Source organism: Amyelois transitella, chromosome Z, assembly GCF_032362555.1.
Source record: "Amyelois transitella isolate CPQ chromosome Z, ilAmyTran1.1, whole genome shotgun sequence".
NCBI lineage: Eukaryota > Metazoa > Arthropoda > Insecta > Lepidoptera > Pyralidae > Amyelois > Amyelois transitella.
The window spans coordinates 8,412,916-8,433,634 of record NC_083535.1 but is presented as its reverse complement, the minus strand read 5'-3'; the positions used below and the strand labels follow the sequence as shown (position 1 = coordinate 8,433,634).

Genomic DNA, 20,719 nt, shown 5'->3' with positions numbered 1-20,719 from the left:
ATTTAGTTCATTTGTGTATGTCTGTTTAATAGTATCTGTGTAGTCTAATATTACTACTTTAACGAATATAAAAAAATATTGGAAAAGAATACCAATAATAATAATTATATTATCCAGTAAATATAATAACCAATAATAATAATAATATTATCTACGTTAGCAAAATTTTATATCCAATAAATCATTACAACCCCGTCCACCCCTTTGGACGTCCACGGAAATCTTTTAGAGTAGTCTTTTTTTAAGGTACCAGGATTTTTTTTTTCATGTAAGAACAATTATTATTAAAAGTTATTATTATAGCTTAGGTAGTAATTCAAGGTTTAGGTCAAACTGAAAAAGTATTATTTCGAACATAATCAATTATTCCAGTACCTATTTACTCGTTGGATTGGGACGTGTGGTGCAAGTTCCAAGCGAATACCTACGATTGTGGAAAAAAGGGACAACACTTGTACAGGTATTATTTCGACCATAGAAATCGGAATTTATTACTAAATTTTTTTCATTACGTAGTACTTAACATATTTTTTGATTACAAAGAAAAATTTCTCTTTTTCCCCTTCTTCCCTTCTGGCTTTAGTCCCAGTTGCATCCTCATCACTTTGGAGAGGAGCCCGGGATATGCCTTTGAGCATGGATCCTGGATTGAGTGAGTCAGGTTTTTACACGAAGCGACTACTATCTGACCTCCGCAACCTTTGCAGGTAAACCTAGTCCGTATTGGTCGATCCTTGGTTACACATCCAGTTGCCTGTATCTGCAGGTTTCCCCCGCGATGTTTTCTATATAAACTAATGTACATAGCTTCGAAAACATGAAATGGCCGAGGTGGGATTTGAACTTGTGCCCATTTGTGCATCACGCATTTTAACCGGGCAGCTTACTGATTCGATCATCGACGCTCTCAGCTAAGCAATATTGCTATCTAAATAAAACTGCCCTTTCTCCTTTCCCCTAGATATTACCAAAGAAGTAGGTGTCCTTTTCTAACTACATTCCTGAAAATTATAATATAAGCAGACTCAAAGTTTAGTATTAAGTTACAGTTTTATTTTTCATATTTATCTACAATGTAACTTATTCTGAATGTTTCTGGTCATGAAAGAGGACACTCGAAATAAATTCCCTCTGGATGTGTATTTATAATTAACATCTGGAGGAAAACATAAAATAATATCTACTAAGTTTCATCAAAATTGGTCAATTCAAAACTGTGAAGAGGTGACAAACATACCTACAATAAATTATATTTGAAACTGGTTTTGAATTTGAACATTAAAACAAGTCTCAAGATGAGAAATTGAATTATTCTGATAAACTGAAAAAAAAAAAATTTCCAATCTAAGTAAATTGGATTGAAATTGGGCGACCAAAGGGATCGAACCTGAGGCTATATAGCTTGAATTGTTTCTCCTAGGTATTACTTTGACGTCACATTGCGAGTATGCGCATCTGCAAAATTAGGCGATTGCGATTATAATAAAAATTCGTTTGGCACATTGAAGGAGTGTCAAGAGATGTGTCGAGGTAAGTTTTTTAGTTTTCTTCTTTTCTTTTCTTCTAGTCTATTCTCGCGGTTTCATCCGCAAATCCTACGGGAACTGTAGTAAATCGAGTTATAAAAATTTTCTTTTTCTGGACTAGATAAAAACATCTGAATCTCAATTCTATCCAGCTCACCCAGTCCTTTCGAGACTTTTTCATTTTTCATCATTGTTTTACATTTTATAAAGTTTCCCTATTTTCTTTGTTTGTATGTATGCGCTAATCTCGAATGTGCCGTGTGGTCCCCGGCACCAAAACAAAAAGAATAGGACCACTCCATCTCCACCCCATGGATGATCGTAAAAGGTGACTAAGGGGTAGGCTTATAAACTTCCGATTCCTTTTTTAGGCGATGGGCTAGCAACCTGTCACTATTTGAATCTCAATTCTATCATTAAGCCAAATAGCTGAACGTGGCCTTTCAGTCTTTTCAAGACTGCTGGCTCTGTCTACCCCGCAAGGCATATAGATGTAACTATATTTGTGAATGTAATCTCGGAAAGTTGTGGCCAGTTTTGTTCCCGTTTGAAATGTTGTAAAGAGGGTTTTCAGAGGAAAGTTAATAGCACTTATACGAAGTCGAAGCGGGTCGCTAGTAAGAAATAAAGACACGAATGTGTGTATGTAGGTAAATTTTCTTTCTGATTGGTTTATTTAACAGAACCCGGCAGACGTGAGTTGGCTGAAGAATTAACACCGAATGCATTCTGCTGTATGCAGCCGGAGTTTGGGGCGTGTGATGGATATTATCCCATGTGAGTTTTTAATGTAGACGCATTTCAGCTTCCAGGCTGGCTTGGTGGCGAAAAAGAACATAGTTCTTGCTACCTGCTTCTCTTCCCGTGCAGATTGTAAGAGTTAATCAAGGGTAATGCTATTTACCTCGTGATTCTTCTTTAAGACGATGGGCTAGAAACCTGTCTCTATTTGAAGCTCTAGTCTATCATAAAGTCATACAACAGAACGTGGCCTTACAGTTTTCAAGATCGTTGGCTATGTCTACCTCGCAAGGGATAAAGATATGATTATATGTATGTCTGCCTTGGTCATCAGGCCAAGAGCTGAGGATGCAAGCGGGGACACAGATTTAAATTGTGAACTTCATAAGTAGGTGTTCTCTTGAGACATTTGTTTGTGACCTTGTTGCTAATCCATTGGGATTCCGAAGCGTACATCGTTTTAGCGTTATATCGTTTTACCGGGTACATAGATACATAAAATTATGTCCATATCCCTTGCGAGGTAGACCAATCCAACAGTCTTGAAAAGACTGATAGGCTACTTTCAGCTGTTTGACTTAATGATAGAAACGAGTTTAAAATAGTGACACGTTGGTAGCCCATCGCCTTAAAGAAGAATCCCAAGTTTATAAGCATATCCCTTAGTCGTCTTTTACGACATCCATGGGAAAGAGATGGACTGGTCCTATTCTTTTTCCATTGGTCCCGGGAACCACACGTCATGTGTAATTGTAAAATATAAGCTTGGCGTTATATTTTTTTGACAATGTAATTTTCTCATCAAGGCCTTGGCCCGTTTGTCATTTTGTATTATTTGTACGTAACGAATATTTGAGGTATGGTCTGCGCCAACGCCAATCTTCTGTTTGATTTCCTTCCACTTTGACTGGAAGAGATTGCTTTATCGACTATTCCGCCTTTGTTCAATCCATGTCTCTTTTTTGCTGTTATGTAATCCCTTCATCAGTGCACAGTTTTAAATTAATTTTTGGATATCCGATAATTTCTATTTACGGAGCTCATTATAACATCCATGGATTGAACAGATTTACATCTGGGACTTTCAAGAAAATAAGTTAAACAAAAATAAAATTATGCACCTTTTAACATCTTAATTGTTACTGAGTAATTCTTACTTAGCTTTTAAAAGTTGGCCAAAAATTACATATCTACATTCAACAATAGACATAGAAGCTTGTTACAATTAAACGAATTCCGTCTTCCGAGGCGGTTTATGAAAGAATTTCGCTTCCACTGTTTACTTTCATTCCACTCAGTCTCGTCCTTTGTACTTGTGTAAATCTTTGTATTTTTTCTGTTCGTCGTAACATTTTCGTTTCTCACAGGTGGTATTTCGATGTGTCTACGCGAACTTGTAAAAGTTTCTCCTACAGCGGCTGTGGAGGGAACCAGAATAAATTTGCCACTGTCCAGGACTGCACTTCTAACTGTCTACCGAACGTGGTATATAAGCTATGGTAGATAAATGAATAAAAGGTGTTTGATCAGTTTTATTTGATAACATCAAAAATTAAAATAGAAAGAAGTGCGAACCTATATGAATTGCGATCCCTGCATATTTATTTTCCGTTACATTCGTCCATATTCTTTTTAATTAGTCTTGATGGTTTAGTGTACCCCTGACCTTACCAGGACGTCTACGAATTAAATTAATAATGTTTTATAATTTTACATTTATTTATTTAAGTATACAAGTAATTTTAGTTACTTTTTACGTTAGATTGTGTATGCTATGATACTTACTTTCATCATCAAACGTTTACAAAATAATGAGTTCCCACCACAAAGGGGAAACCAAAAGCAGCAGGTTTACTATATCCAACATTATTTATATAATCAACGGGAGAATATTCCCTTTGTCCGTCCATGATTACGACGGTAATATAATTAGCATTCTAATCGCTATTTAAATGCTAATACTCCACTTACTGAATATTGCACTAGGTTTTAGTGCACTAACAAGTGTTAATTTTGTTTATACTAATCTTCATTTTCAAGTATACCAGTCACTGTGTGAATATTAATGTAAGAATGCATACATACATACATATGGTCACGTCTATATCCCTTGCGGGGTAGACTCTTGAAAAGACTGAATGGCCACGTTCTGCTATTTGGCATAATGATAGAATTGAGATATATAAAGAACTTCAATAAATGTAGGTACTCACTAAATTTAAATTATTACGATGAAATAGCAAAATCAATACAAGCTAAAGTTTCAATCACAATGTGGCATAACGGCATAATTATAGCTGACAATGAAATTAACCTTTAATTTCGCCCCGATTTAATACTACTTGCGGTTCGGCGGCCTACCACATATTAACATGTTGTTTGTATTTTAGTTGATGTGAATTTAAATAAATGCTGAACATTTTAGCTTTCAGCGGAGAGAGATTTGCGTTACTATAAAGATTAATAAGGCGCTATGTAATTTGTAAAGGTTCAAATTCTACCGCGACCTAAAACTCATGATACTTTATTCGTAGTGAGAAAACCGAAAAAAAAAAAAACTCCGAAATTTGTAACCATAATTTAATATAGGTGAGGTTACCTTGCAAAGGTTGTGGAGAACAGGTCTTGTGTTAAAACCTGACTTGCAATCCTGTACCGTGGTCACAGGCGGACCTCGGGATCCTCCTGAGAAAGGTTACAACAACCGCGACTACACGCAATTGAATGTAATAGGACAGACTCTAATTTGCTGTTTCAGAAATTATATTGTCAATTTTAATAAAAAAAATTCCGCAGATGCTCCAAATAAATGTCTTAATTAAAATTTGTATCATTATTTGCTAATTTACCGAGTATTTTCTTGTTACAAAAGGGATCAAAAGATCTGTCAGGAAATATTCGGCCAAACGAAATTGGAGGCTGTTTTCTACTTCGTAATGAAGTGCGTTAGTTAGGTACGATTATAGGGCGGGTCCGCCTTACCTTGTGAAGTTTACGCATAAATTGCGCTTCTGGGACCTTTTTGCTGCTGTCAGTCGACTCTCGAAGAAAAGGAGAATAATAGAGATAGATAATCGTAATGAACTTTGAATGAATTGATGAATTTTTCGGTGAACATTGACTTTTCGCTTTCACGGAAAATTTCACTAAAAATACTATCACTGTGTCAAGTAGGTTAGATGGTTTTTATGATCAAATATATTTATAACTTTCCCCCTGAATATTATTGGGGCATCATTGACGGATTGATAAACGGTTATAACAGTTATAATCGTTACAAACAATTTTTTTAATGTTAAATACATATGTCGAACGAATATGGGACATACATAGCAAAATCATACATACACCAAATCAACTATATTTCTCAAAGAACTAAGCAGAGACTACTCGTATATCTTTGCACTTGCCACGAACTCTGCATTATCATTCAAAAATTATCGAACAAATATGGCTTAAGCAAACTCCATATAATATGAAATGTAATAACTTTACTGTTATAAATTTACTTCAAGAATTCTCTGATGAAAAATGTTATAAATGTAAAACAGTAAATGAAATGGACGTACAAAAGGACGTACTAGAATGCCCTTGAAATATTTTAACGTAGTGAGATGAAACTTTGCAAGGCGAATTTTTTTTCAAGGGTTTGGGGTAAGAGCGAAAGCGTGTACACTTCACCCGATTTCACTTGAGCTGAAATTAAAGTCCGGATCAGCGTTTTTCCATTGAGGTCGCTTTTGTTGGCCATCTACATTATGTGATGCCCGCCATTGAAAGACAAGTCTATGTGTACTAATGGTTATCTATGTTCATAACTAGATATTTAATATGGTATTGCTGAGTTAGTATTCTTTTACACAAATCATGAGCTTACTTTGGGACGATCGGACGTACGGAACCGGTTTCTTATACATTTAAAAACTAAAGTTCACAAAAATATTAATTAATTATAGAAATATAATAGAAAATACACAAAGTAAGTACAAAGATAAAGTTTATTTAAATTGAAATTCACGATTCAAGACTCAAGATTGATGAAAGTTTTGCTTCTGTCTATCTTGGAATGAAGTTGGATAATATGTATGTAAGTTCAATTGAGATACGAATTTTGGTGGCTCACAAACCAAGCCACGCCCATAACATCCCCAATAAGATTGTGATCCCTGCCGTTGACATCTCTTTGTCTTCGTTCAGTATTGCGGTCACATGAAAAGTATGCACCAGTTCCATGGAGTAAGATTACGATTTATAGATGCACTATTTACGGTTTGAGTCCTTCTGCTTGCGGTTTCACTCCCGTAAATTGTAGCTCATTGGCATCTGATGTAGGATCTGAGGTCGGATGAGGAGTACCTTAATGTCTGTGAAGTTCTTACAGTAGGTACTTGAGTTATTGATAGCTTCCGTGAAAAGTTGACAAATATACCAACTTTCGTACTTATAATTAGTTCCTAATAAGAAGACTAAAGCACCATTCGATATTTTAATCTTTCGTTACTTTTATCATTTGTACTTTGTTATTAGAAATTATTAAAAAATTGTTCATTTAAGTCATACTCGTATAAATTTTAATAACTATTTTAATGTAGGTAATGTTAAATTTTACAATACAGTAGATTAAGTAATTATTGGTATTAAGTTATGGCAAAAATTTACTAATCTCCTTAATTTTTTTTATATTTTTATACCGTAACAAATAAATTAATTTATAAGGGTCATTAATGAAGCTATTACGTTATTAATCTTTTTAAGTTTCTAAATAGTTTTACAGCGCAGCGGAATATTCAAAAACTAAAAATTGAAGCAGGGCTTTGGTTTTAAGCTTTGGAGTATATTCTTAAAGACAAACCATAAAGACTGAATTCCAAACGCTACAGTTAACTTAAAAATTGTTAGACAGTAATTAGTTAATTATGATTTTCGGTTTATTATGTTGTTGACTGTATCACTTTCATGCCGTCTAGTAAATCTCGAGCTTTAAAAGCAAATTGAATTACTCGTATATTTCATATGGACTGAAAAATCGGATACTTTACTTACTTACATTCTTTCTTTCTCTCATCTCATATGAGAGGAAGAACGAATGAAGTGAGTAGAAAAGTAAGTTCCGCTTCTCTTTTTATGTTAAGAGAATGAATAAAACGGAAGCCAACATATGTGAACGTTGAGAGCAACTTGTGATGAGAAAAATCAAATATTTGTTTATTCTTTTATTTTTGGGTTTTTTATCATTATCATATTGATCTGACAGCCTCTATAGAAAAATAGGTACTTATTGAATTTTCACTTAAAAATCTTTCGTACTTTATACAAATTCCAACTACATTAGGTATCTATTGTATTCAGAAATTCAAACTTGCCTACGCATTTCCATAACCATAAATAGGTGGGCAGTTTATGGTTCAACGGGAAGGTAGTATTGACCATAAAACGATAGAAAGAGACGCAAGATCTCCAGTTGTATGGCCGTGTTGTATCACCTGTTGACTCGTCCGATGGTTGACCAGGCATTGAGTGAGTCACAGCCACCGGAAACATACTAACTTTAGTTAGATGCTTACTGTGTTCGTATGCATGATGATAACCTACATTAAAATTTTTGTCCATTCTAATTAGGTATCCCTCGATATCTTTATTTTATCCTTAATACGTACAATCAATATTAGAAAACAATATTTCTTTTACGCTTTAAACTATTTTGATGAAATGAAAGGACAAAAGGAATCTTTTGTGACCGAATGGTCAAAATGTTAATAAAGTTTTATTTTGAAATTCACAAAGCACTGAAAATATGAGAGAGAGATTACTGGTAAAGTATTGAACAAAGATTAGCAGACCAAGAATTCCAGTACCTAAGTTAGACTCAAAGTTCAATCAAGCTCAATTTTTCTCGAGCTTATGAGATAAGAGATGATGAAACAATGACGTTATCATAGAGCTGTGAGCCTGTAGACACGGCAGCAGGGACGCGGGCCGAGGGGCGGGGGTCGGGCGCCGTCCGCGAGGGTCCCGCCTCCGCTGCACTCGCGAGCCCGTCACACCGCGTGGTACCTTCCACCGAGCGTCCGCGTACGGCCCCAACGCTCCACGCCGAACAAACTTATAAACTCACTTTTCGCCGCCGAACATATTTCTTTCACACAAAAAACCTACCGTACAACAAAACATTCCGACAAAATCACACTCAACAACTAAATCATTCCAGTGAGCGATCGGAACGCATGATCAAAAACTTTATAAAGTTTGTTTTCAAGTCCGTGTGCATGTGTGAGCTTAAAGTCATGGCTGGACGAAGTCCCCTCTAAACCGGTAAGTAAAACGGTCATTACTGGATATTATGTATTTGAATTTTAACATTCATCATTTTGTATGATTTTTAACTTATTTAAGTTACTATAAATATAAGATCTAATGACAATTAAATAGGAAATAGTTATAGCTTAAGTTTGGATGGCGTTACTGTATAAGCCTATGGTCATTGACTATTTTGTTGTCGGGTTGCATTCCGAATGCGTCGGCCGGCTCCCACAGACGCAGCGCCGTCAACAAAGGCCTTGTTTATTAACGTTTAATTTCTACGAAGTGTTGCGCAGGAACACAAAGTTTACTGTACTTCGCTATCGCGTCGAGTGTTGGGTTACATATCATCGTGTCGGGTCCAAAATGTCATAAATAAACAACATCACTTCGACGCCGGCCTGTATCAAGTTTTTTATTTATTGGAAGCAATCAGAACTCAGAACATTGAAGTTATCTAATAAGTCGAATCAAATTAGTCATCAATTACCTTACATGGAATTGTGTCAAGTTAACAGAATTCACAAAGCATTTAGCACAAGTTCTAAACAAAGAGTGGAGCTTTTGTTGTACTTACTTGGTTGTTTGTAATTAGAAGGCAAATAATGACTAGCTGTTGATTTCCGAGTACCTAGTTGGGTTGTACCTTTGTGCCTTCAAGCAGGTACTATTGATTTTGAAATGGATCTACTGAAGATCGGTAGTAGGTACCTAAGTAAGAGATAAGGTATAAATATTTAAAACTAACTTGATGGATACGTAAGTATTTCATGTTGTGAGGTGAATCTATGAGATCAGTGGATTGTAGTAGGTGGAAGGCATTCTAGCTCCGGACATTACGTAAGTTTTATGCTTAGCGACAAACAATACATCCATCATCGTTGGGACGAGACTTTGGAAAAACGTTATACAATGTCACAAAATAAATGAGGGGATAATATCAAAAGTGGATGCTAAAAATTAAATAATGTACGAGACGTGGCATTCACCTACACAAATAAGATTAACCTACCTGTATATACCTTCTCCTGCTATGCTAACAAAAGTAAATTACCATAATAGGTAACAAGTTATAGGCCACAACAAGGCCACTGTAAATAGATTTCATCCTACCCATCTAATCCCCTAGTAAACATCATCAAATACAAGTATCCAAAAAAGTAATTAAAATTAGTAAATATTTTTACTTGGTAAATGAAACTATGTAATTAAAATAATGGAGAAGAGCAAAGAATTATTAACAGAGAAATAAATGGGACAGGAGTTAAGTAATTAATGGACCTTTAGAGGATAAATAGCGCAGCGGATGGTATAAAATTAAACTTATCTATCATCATACAAAGGCAACTACGAGTGCATAGAAATCGAGAGTATGTAATTTTTTTTATTGGATTTTGATATTTAGAACCACAAAATGAAGAGCTCGTCCAAGTTATCCTTGTTCTGGTGATCGTATGCATGTTAGATTTAGAGTTTAATGTTTGTCTGTTGTAACTTTGTCTTATTGTCTTCAGATATGTAATGTCTACACATTGCTGTCTTGTTTGCAAGTTTTCTTTATAATTTGCTGGTGCAAAGTTAAATTAAATTAAATCCACTAAGACTTACAACCAAATATTTAGTGGTAACGAGACTGTTACCTTTATTTTTGCAATAACGAAACATACAGATTATATCTAGCTTCCTTGCAGTTGTGACATAGTTTTATACCAAGAATCAGTTTTGTTTTGTCGATGGGATATTTTTGCAGTTAAACCCTTTGCTACTGATACACCCTAGTTCTTTGAAATGAATAAAGCTGCTCAGCTCAGCTCCTCATAATATATATTTTTTAATCAAAACTCTACATTACATATTCATCGAATTTATATATTAAATTTTTATGGATGACATTCACGGGTCGAGTTAAAATTAAAAAATTCTTTTGGGATTTTTATCTACTAAAATATAAGCGCATCCTTTTATTACCAAAAAATGTTTTTAAATTATTAATATATAATATAGGTAGCCTTTGTCAGTATGTAGACTTGGCGTTTTGTAATTTTAGGGACTGTCACCCCTTATCACCGGTGAAGCGTCATGTTCACTCGTGTGAACCGTTAACTTGCTTCTGGGCTAAGTTGTATTGTCGATTATGAGGATTTTGTTTTGCGCAAAGTGTTTTCATAATTGTGTCCATCGAAATGATTTCTCAGTTGGTATTTTATTGGAGATTTGTCAATTCATCAATAGAAGAGAAATAAAATACCTTTTAAATTCAATAAACGGTATTAAAATTATTTTTTGCGTGAATTTATCAGATATTGATTTTATCAATCCTTATTCTTAACTTAACTTAAACAAATTGTATCGTAAATAATAAATGCATTCATAAATATATTGTACTCAATTATTGAAAATATATTTAAATTTAAGGCACAAAACTCTACGAAGTGAACAATATTGACAAAAAACGAATTAATTATCTAACTCATATTAACCAGAAGCCCGACATTTGAACAGTAGACCCACGCGAAGTCGCAGCAGACGCAAAACAAAATGTATTCACATGGAAGCAGCTAAACTTAGTTTGAATGGAAACTAAAGACCGTTATAATATTCCGACACTTCGCGCCTAATTGTCGGTGCGCCGATGACTTTCTGAACGCATACATTGCTTTGTTGTTAACCCGTCGCTTGTGTGATTCACGCCACTGAAACTCATGGTAGTAATTCAAAATAAATGATATTACCATTTGCCGTGTTGTTCCCCGGCACTTTAGAATAGGACCGTTTCCAATATTTCAAATGGGTGTCGTAAAAAGCGACCAAGGGATAGGTTAATAAACTTAAGAAAATATATAGCTGAACGTGGCCCTCAGTCTCTGCGAGACTTTTAGCTGTGTCTACCCTGTAAATGACGTAATTATATATATATGTATTATCATTCCTCGCATTCATTCTTATAAAAAGAGTTCTCTGATTTATGCCTTTGTATTTTACTTGTTGTAAATCTAAAAAGAACTTAAATGTTTCTACTACAAAAGTTTTACGAATATGTTGTTCCATACCGCTGCTGTTTGTTTTTTATTAACATTTTTCCAATACATTCTCAGCTGTTTAGCACAGAACAGCATTTAAGTGTTGCACGGTATTTATTTTGAAGAAAAGCAATCCTTAATTCTAAATATTTAATAATCTCTGGATTAACTAATAGAAAGCAGAGTCGACAAATATAGGTACTTTGATGTCTTGGAAAATAACATTTCATTGGTTATTTAATACGAAAGCAAAGAGTCCAAATTATTAAAACAGTACGCTCTATTGGGCACTGAGATCAAAAGAATTTGAGAGACATGAATTTATGAATTTTTTTAGATGGTGGCTGTATAAACGGGTAATTGTAGCAATTCCCAAAAACTGTGATTGACTATTTACGTTAACTTGAGAAAACAAAAGTCTGTGATATAACAAGATCTTATTCAATATTCGTGATTGTAATCTTTTAACTTAACTTATTTGATTGTGCGTTAATACCTTAATGAATATTAAATAGAGAAGTTTTTTTTATTTAAAGTTTACACAGCATAGTCGCTTTGCATACAAAGTGGATATATCCTAAAGCTTAAGGTCATCCTTATAATAAACGATACAAAATCTTTGTTAGCCACAATAGCTTCGAAAATACTTTTGAAATGGAATACATTAAAGTTTAACTAGTTTTAAAAAGCATAAAGTTTAAAAGACGACATTCTTTGGCTAAGCAGCCTAATTATTTTTTGAAGAAATAAATATTTTTGAAGGCTGAAAGCAAACAAAGTAGCAGACAACACGCTGTCGCTTCTTCAACAAAATGAAATGCAATACTCGATCTTAATAAATATTCGATTCGAACCAAGATTTCTAGGTAATCGATCTGACAAAAAAATTTTGTTCTATTTTTATCGGCAAACATTTATTTCTACCTGGATTTAGCGGGGTGCCGCACAAAAAAAGACAAATGTTCCAAAGTTTTATAGCGATATCATCCTATGTATGGCCACAGGAAATGTTGGGATTCATTTAATTTATTTGAATGTTGCGTACCAGTCGGCCTTATTCCGCCTTTCATTAACTCTCTATGGAATCTTCTGATTTATTTGAAGTCTCATAATCTATCTCTTGTTCGTGATTGGGTGTAGACAAGACGAATGTTCAGTCACTAAATAATAAACCTATCTGACTGGTTATTGTCTTGGACATACCTTTTATCGTTTAGCTTATGAGCTGAACCTTAGATGTACGAGGTACTCATATTATGATAAAATCTGCCACAGTCTGAATGAAGAAATCTAAACATTTTGTTTACCACTAGTTTTATGTTACTATGGTTTATAAATTAATAATTAATTTATTCTTTGATTTCTATCAACCAACTAAATGATGATGATTTTATATACATGATTTTATATACCGAATGAGAGAATGAGAATGAGAATGAGATGGAAGGCGAAATTGAAATGTTTGAAATTGTGGAAGCACTTAAGAGTATGAAAGCGGGTAAGGCTGCCGGGTATGATAGAGTGTCGGTCGAGATGCTTAAAGCAGGAAAAGGCGTCGTAGCTAGACAGTTGTACTGCCTTTTCAATTTGTGTTGGAGAAGCGGCCGAGTACCAAAAGATTGGTGTAAGGCTGTTATTGTGCCACTTTACAAAGGAAAAGGGTCACAACTGGACTGCAAAAATTATCGTGGTATAAGCCTGCTTAGCGTCGTCGGCAAATTGTATGCTAAGGTATTGATTAATAGAGTCAGGAATGAAACTGATGACAAAATATGGGATGCTCAAGCGGGATTTCGAAAGGGAATGGGATGTACTGATCAGGTCTTTTCTTTGCGGTGCATAGCCGAAAAGTTTTTGGCCAAAAGTCAAAAAGTCTATTGCACATTCGTGGATTTGGAAAAGGCCTATGACAGAGTTGAGAGGAATGAATTGTGGTCAGCACTTTCTATGCATGGGGTGAGCAGTCTCTTGATACGAGCACTGAAATCCTTATATGAGGATTCGAGTGCTTGTGTCAGGATAAACGGAGCGCACACTGAGTGGTTTAAGATTGAGAAAGGCGTTAGGCAAGGATGTGTAGCGTCACCGTGGCTGTTCAACCTATTGATAGTTGTTTGACAGATTTGAATGAGTCTGAAAGTGGATTAAGGATGAATGAGTTACTCGTCAAATGTCTGCTCTATGCCGACGATCAGGTTATACTGGCGTCATCAGCGGAGGAGTTACAGGAGATGGTAAACTGTATGCATGAAGCTTTAAAAGAGAAAGGAATGAAAGTGAACGTAAGTAAAACTAAAACACTGGTTTTTGAAATGGAGAAAGAAATGACAGTATGTAATATTTTGATTGGAGGACAAAAAGTTGAGCAAGTGAAAGAGTTTGTATATCTAGGATCTAGTGTGATAGTGATATTGAAAGGAGAGTGAACGCGGGGAACATGGTGAATGGAGCTTTGCATGCCTTTATGAGCAGTCAGAAACTATCCAAAAAGGCTCGACTGGCTGTGCACAGGGGCGTGTTGGTCCCGACATTAATGTATGGGAGTGTAAGTTGGGTATGGCAAAAGAAGCACGAAAGCAGAATAAATGCAGTGGAAATGAGAGCGTTAAGGAGTATGTTGGGTGTGAAATTGAGTGACCGGATAAGGAACAGCGTGATAAGGGAATGTTGTGATGTGAAAGAAGATGTAGTTACAGGAATAGAAAAGGGTATGTTAAGATGGTTCGGTCATGTGGAGAGGATGAATGAAAACAGGTTGACTAAGCAGATATACAAGGAGAGTGTGGAGGGAAAGGTCGGGGTGGGAAGACCTAGACGAACATATCTTGATCAAATTAAGGACGTCCTGGTGAAGGGTCAGGTCAAAAGTGCCCGAAACCGCCGAGCTTGCATGAAGAGAGTTATGAATGTGGACGAAGCAAAGGAAGTATGCAGGGATCGTGGCAAGTGGAAAGAGGTAGTCTCTGCCTACCCCTCCGGGAAAGAGGCGTGAGTTTATGTATGTATGTATGATTTTATATACCAAGCTGTGATAAGGGTAGTCACTCAATACATCGAATAAACTCTGCAAAGCCTATGAAACTCATGATTTGAGTTTAATTTACCAGATACACCCTACATGTGGTTTTGTGTGCAGCTGTGTTTTAGTGGACATTCATCTGCCGCTCTGGAATATTCTGTTATCTTTTTTGTACATATATACATATAATCACGTTTATAACTCTTGCGGGGTAGACAGAGCCAACAGTCATGAAAAAACTGATAGGCCATGTTCAGCTGTTTGGCTTTAAGATAGAATTGAGATTCAAATAGTGACAGGTAGCAACCCATCGCCTAAAAAAAACATCAAGAACAAAAGGCATAATTTTATCAATGCCATTTATTACATAAACTGCGTCATAAAAACGATATTGCGAAATAAATTCTTATGATCTGAACTGACTATGGAACAATTTTGGGGTGATTCGGGTAAGTTTAACAGTTTCCAATTTATGCCGCAAGGGATAATATGAATAAGTAATTAAACTAAGCAAGTTTCGTTACCCGACTTTATGATTTAGTTGCGTAACATTAACATTCGCAAAATATTTCATTTTGATTTTCTTACGCTAACTCAAAATTTAATTTGTCCTTGAATATGTATTGATTGCAGCTATAGAGAGGAAATTTCCTGAGATTTACTTTTTTAAGAAATAAAGATAATAATGAGATCATTCTAAAATTATTTAGATTATTGTAAAAGCTTCTATCTCCTTCGCATGCTTGTAGTCAAATCATGTAGTTATTTAAACACTTTATCAACACAGAAATAGAAACAGCTTTATTTGATTTATTAATATTAATCAAATCTATCATAACGGCCACTCCACATTATCAAGTATTTACGCAGAAGAGGCGTCGTCGGTCTTAGATGATATTTTATTCAGTAGGTCTATTCAAGAGTGCTTGATATCACAAAGACCTATGTGAATCAGCAGTATTGTACTTGTCTATGACACACAAGGTCTCCGTCCAGCGCATAATGAAAAACTAAAGTATATTTTTTATTTTTCCTTGACCAAACCCAAAGAAAGCTTGTTATGTGTGTTATGGTAAACACACGTCTTGAGCTTTCTTTGGGGCTAGCTCAATCTGTGGAATTTTTCACGTATATATATTTTGATGCCTTGTCAACAGTCAATTGCATCGTCTTGTCTAAAGATCACAATACGAAGCTTTTCTGTATTCCTTGCTCAATGGTACACGTGCGGTAGAACCGGTCTCGACAAGGGAGGCTGCGTCAGAACTACCGCCAAGTGGAACCCGCTCCCGATGACTAAGCATGGCTGCTTTACAGATTTATAAAGGTTGCCAGACGCCAGATTCCTACTTCGAGAATTTAATTGGACTTCGGAAATGTTATGTCAACCAATGTTCACATAATTTCGATAAATTGCGTGATCAAACGAAATATCAACAATTGATAAAAAATATATTTGAGTATTAAACGATGTGACACAAAAAGGACTTTCCAGATACACTTGTATTATTTTATTACGATAAAAATAGCACGAAGCTATAATTGTGTTATAAGTATATTTTATTCTTTTTCAATCAATAAGAGATTATTAACTATTGTGCCTACGTAAAGCCAACTCAAGAAAATCACAGTATACTGTCACAAAAAGATCAATGCCCAGGATATTTTAGAAATTGAACACCGTCAAATACAAATTCAGCTGGCAAACTATTTTCTGTTTGAGTTCTGAATTTTCTTTGTTAAATTTGTTTTTTATACACATATAGCTTTTATGTATATAAGTACATCACGTCTCTTTTCCAGATACAAGTAGGTAGGCAGAAACTATCTATCCAGTTGCCACGATCCTTATCGACTTCTTTTTTTTTTATCGACATTCGTCATTTTTTTATTCGGGCTTGTCGGTTTAGAGTACTCTTGACCTGACCTTACCCCACTCTTCAAGTAACAATATATTTTACGTAGATATTGGGGCACGGTGTTGTCAGTTACCGTCACGTGAATTGTGATGATAAATGATAATATTTTTCTAGGCGTAAGGGAAAATGAAACAGGGTTACAGTTATCTCACTCGATATTTTGAAATAGATTTTTCAGAAAAATATTATATTTATACCAAGACTAACATGCCTAAATAGATGCAATAAGTTTCCAAATTTACGTATAATATTAGTTAGAATTAATATTCTCTCATTAAGAGAGATAAAGGGAGAGGGATCTTAGAAATAATATATGTAATATATATTCTGTCTAAGATGTCATTTAGTTTAAAAGTATAACTGTTAACTGGTGTCTAGATTTTCCTTGTCGGGAGACCAGGTTTAGATACTAGTACTAGATTACGAATTTACATTACAATTCGTAACAAAGTAAGTTGTGTAACACAATAGCTTCTGGACAGTTTTGTGAAACAAAATATATCTAGTAGCTTTTCTAAAAATTATGTTTGACAGAAGAAAATATAAATTCTCAAGACACTTTCTTGCAATATCGCGAAATTCCTGAAGCGGTGATCCATACATATAATAAAACTGTAACTAAACATTGTCTGTACATTGAAGATATTTAAGAAAAAATATTGTAAGGGGTCTTTTTAGGGTCAATAGAAGCAAAAAAAATTTTTTTTTAATTTTTTTCTGTCTGTCTGTCCGTCTGTCTGTCTGTATGTTTGTACGCGCATCACGAAAAATCTACCGAACGGATCTGAACGAAATTCGGCACAGATATAGTTAGTAACCTGGATTAGAATATAGGCTACTTTTTATCCTGAAATTCTATTCCAAGGGAATGAAATAGGGGGTGCAAGTTTGTATGGAACTTCGTCATTTTTGAATCGATATAAAAAGCTATAAATAATTAATTATCATATTTATTATGATTGAAAAAATAGCATTTTATTGATTAAATTAATTATGCTTTGTTTATTTATTTAGTTCCCGTGGTTTAGATATTTATTTTTTGCCCACCCGATACGAGATGGCGCCTCATGACAATTTAAGAAATAACACAATTGTAGCCGCTGGCAAAATTTTTTATTAATTATATAATTAAAACTTCTTTTATTCATTGATTTAGTTTCGCCAGCACTTACCGGTTCACCACATCTTTGAGAAGAATTTTTTTTTTTATGTAGGTAGTTTGACGCGCCCCGCATCGGCGACGGTTGCCATGCTCCTCAAGATTAGCAGGAATAACACACATGTAGTAACGCCAGTACTTACCATTTCATCATTGATTTAGTTCCCGTGGTTTAGATATTTATTTTTTGACCATCCGATACGAGATGGCGCCACGAGAATTTAAGAAAAAACGCGATTGTAGCCGCTGGCAAAATTAGATAGTACCGATGCTTGCAGCATCGGTACTTATTCGGTAGAGTTCCTTAATTCACTTTCGGCATCTGGACTGCCCGCGCATACAATTGCTCTAAAAGTAGACATTCCATTTTGTAATGGGACTGCCTTAAAGTGGTGTCGCTTCATAACATTATAATAGAAGCTAAAATTCTTATTGGTTGTGCAGCTGGTGAAATTGTTTTTATACCGCGCATTCCCCTCATTCCCAACAACTTTCCATTTCAAATTAAGCGTGTACAGTTTCCAATGACTATATGTTTCGCGATGACAATTAACAAATCGCAAGGTCAAACACTTGGAGCAGCCGGAGTCGAACTCAGGACGATTTGCTTCTCACACGGACAGCTCTACGTCGCTTGCTCGCGGGTCACCAGCTGTGACAGTTAATTTGGGATGTCTCCAATGGGCAAGACAGCAAATGTTGTAAACAAAGAGATAGGTACTTTAACTTTCCATTATTATAATTTCCTTTTTTTGTCTTTAGAATTTATTCGTTTTTTAACAGCTGCGCTTCCGAGCTTTGCTTTTGTAAGAAAAATAAACTATGTTCTATTCCAGGCATTATTCTTCCCGTGTACGTAAGTTTCATCAAAATCCCTCCAATAGAATTTGCGTGATTGAATAGCATCCTCAAACAAGCACTCACGTAGGTACATCAATTTTTTTGCATAATCTATACTCTATACTTTCATTATAAAGCTGAAGAGTTTGTTTGTTTGAACGCGCTAATCTTAGGAACTACTGATTCGAAATGAAAAAATATTTTTGCGTTGAATATACCATTTATCGAGGAAGGCTTTAGGCTATATAACATAACGCTGCAACTTTAACGAGAAAACAAAAATGGACTATGTGAAAAAAACGGGGAAAATTATTCATCCTTGAGGGCTTCAATGATGCTCAAAATAACAATTCCACGCGGACGAAGTCGCGGGCACAGCTAGTAAACTAAATAAAAATGGAGCTGCTTCGCCGAGAAACATAGCTAGTTATACAATATCCGGTAATTTGAAATATTTTGTAGTTAACTTACCTACCTTGTAGATCATTTAGACAAACATACGCCTATGTTAAGTAGTAGGCGGGAAACAACATCATCTCTGACTACTTATTATGTACTTGACCTGTCCCTGATTTTAACAAAGTATGTTCGTCTATCCCTGTATCTGCTTAAACGGTAAGCTTTAATTTGTCTTACTAATTTGACTCACTTTAGCATCCCCATTTCTATTCTTGCCACTTTGTTTACTTTATGCCGCATTTTCTCACTTATTATGACATCATATCAATATTTTCTACATTTAATTGGCTGCTTCTACGTCCTCCCTAGAGACAACTATGATTAATTACAAATATTGTTATTTAACGGATTTTTTCAGAAATTTCTACATATCCTCATTCATTTCTGTAAAATGCGTGTCGGTTATTGTTGGCCGCACATTGACAGAATTCACTTACTCCTGTTCAACAAAATTGTTTTTCATTTCCTTCAACGTTCCGAAAAATGATTGAGGTCTAAAATCTGCGGAAATCTGCGGCGCGGCAAATCTGTAAGTATATTATCCTTTTACTTACGGGTCGGCTTCGCGGGTACTAGTTATGTATTTATCTTTAACTGGGCGACTTCATTCAGGTAGCTCATAGACCTTTCTAAACATTTTTTCCCCTATTTATAAAAACAAATATTACATACAAACATAATAAAATCAAGTCTTTTTCCCTCACTACTAACTTGATTGACTTTTTCAATCTACACGGGATGACATGCAGCTAGCACACATTATATTTTCTCTTCGCTATCTCTAACGCCTACCTCTCAAAAAATTAGTTCGAAATTTTGGATGCAATCTTCATATCATCGTTCATTGTACCTATCGTCTTTGAAAAAACTATTTTGTTGAAATAAAAGATCAATGTCTGGAAAAATATTCCCCACTTTCAGGTACTTCTTATATATAAAATTCTCGTGTCACAATGATCGTTCCCGTACTCCTCCGAAACGGCTTGACCGTTTCTCATGAAATTTTGTCACCATATTAAGTAGGTCTTAGAATCGGTCAACTTCTATTTTTCACACCCCTTAGTGATAAGGGTTGTCCACTCTTAACATTTTTTTTAACAAAAAACGTTTGCCGGGACTGGTAGTATTATAAGACTAGCTGTCCCGGCAAACGTTGTTTTGACATAAAAATAATTTTTAAGTAATTTCTAGTTAAAAAAAATGTTAAGGGTGTACATCCCTTATCACTAAGGGGTATGAAAGATTTTCTGCACAAAATGTATTTACATTTACATGGTCTTAGAAAATAAAATGAGAAGTTTATGAACATTGTGTTACTAATTTCTCAATTAAAAAGCGTCGGTGGTCGAATCGAATCGAAGGTGGTAAAGTGCCCAGTTCAAATGCGTATGACGCAAAAAAGCACAGGTTCGAATCCCACATTGGCCATGTAGCAATGACTATTTTAGTAGTTATGTAAATTAGTTTAAATATTAACTGATGCCCTTACGGTGAGGGAAAACATCGTGAAGAAACCTGCACATTCAGGCAACTGAGTTAGGTTCCCCTGCGAATGTTGCGGATGTCAGACAGGAGTCGCTTGGTGTAAAAGCTACTCACCTAATCCAGGATACATGGCCAAAGCCATACCCCGGGCTTCTCGGCAGAGTGGTGAGGATGCAATCGGGATTAAAGCCAGAAGGAAGATTTCATAAAAAAATTCTTCCAGTAGTTGCGATTGGGATCGCAACGCGAAT

General features: G+C 35.3%; 1 protein-coding gene across 2 annotated transcripts in view; it reads left to right on the top strand.

Annotated features, from left to right (window-relative positions):
* Positions 1–8,325: 8,325 nt before the first annotated feature.
* The window catches only part of LOC106134055 (carboxyl-terminal PDZ ligand of neuronal nitric oxide synthase protein), a 135,679-nt gene continuing 123,285 nt past the window's right edge, over positions 8,326–20,719 (top strand). For both annotated transcript variants that reach the window (XM_060953781.1, XM_060953780.1), the window contains exon 1: positions 8,326–8,579. The gene's annotated coding sequence lies outside the window, so the exon portion shown is untranslated. The remainder of the gene's footprint in view (positions 8,580–20,719) is intronic.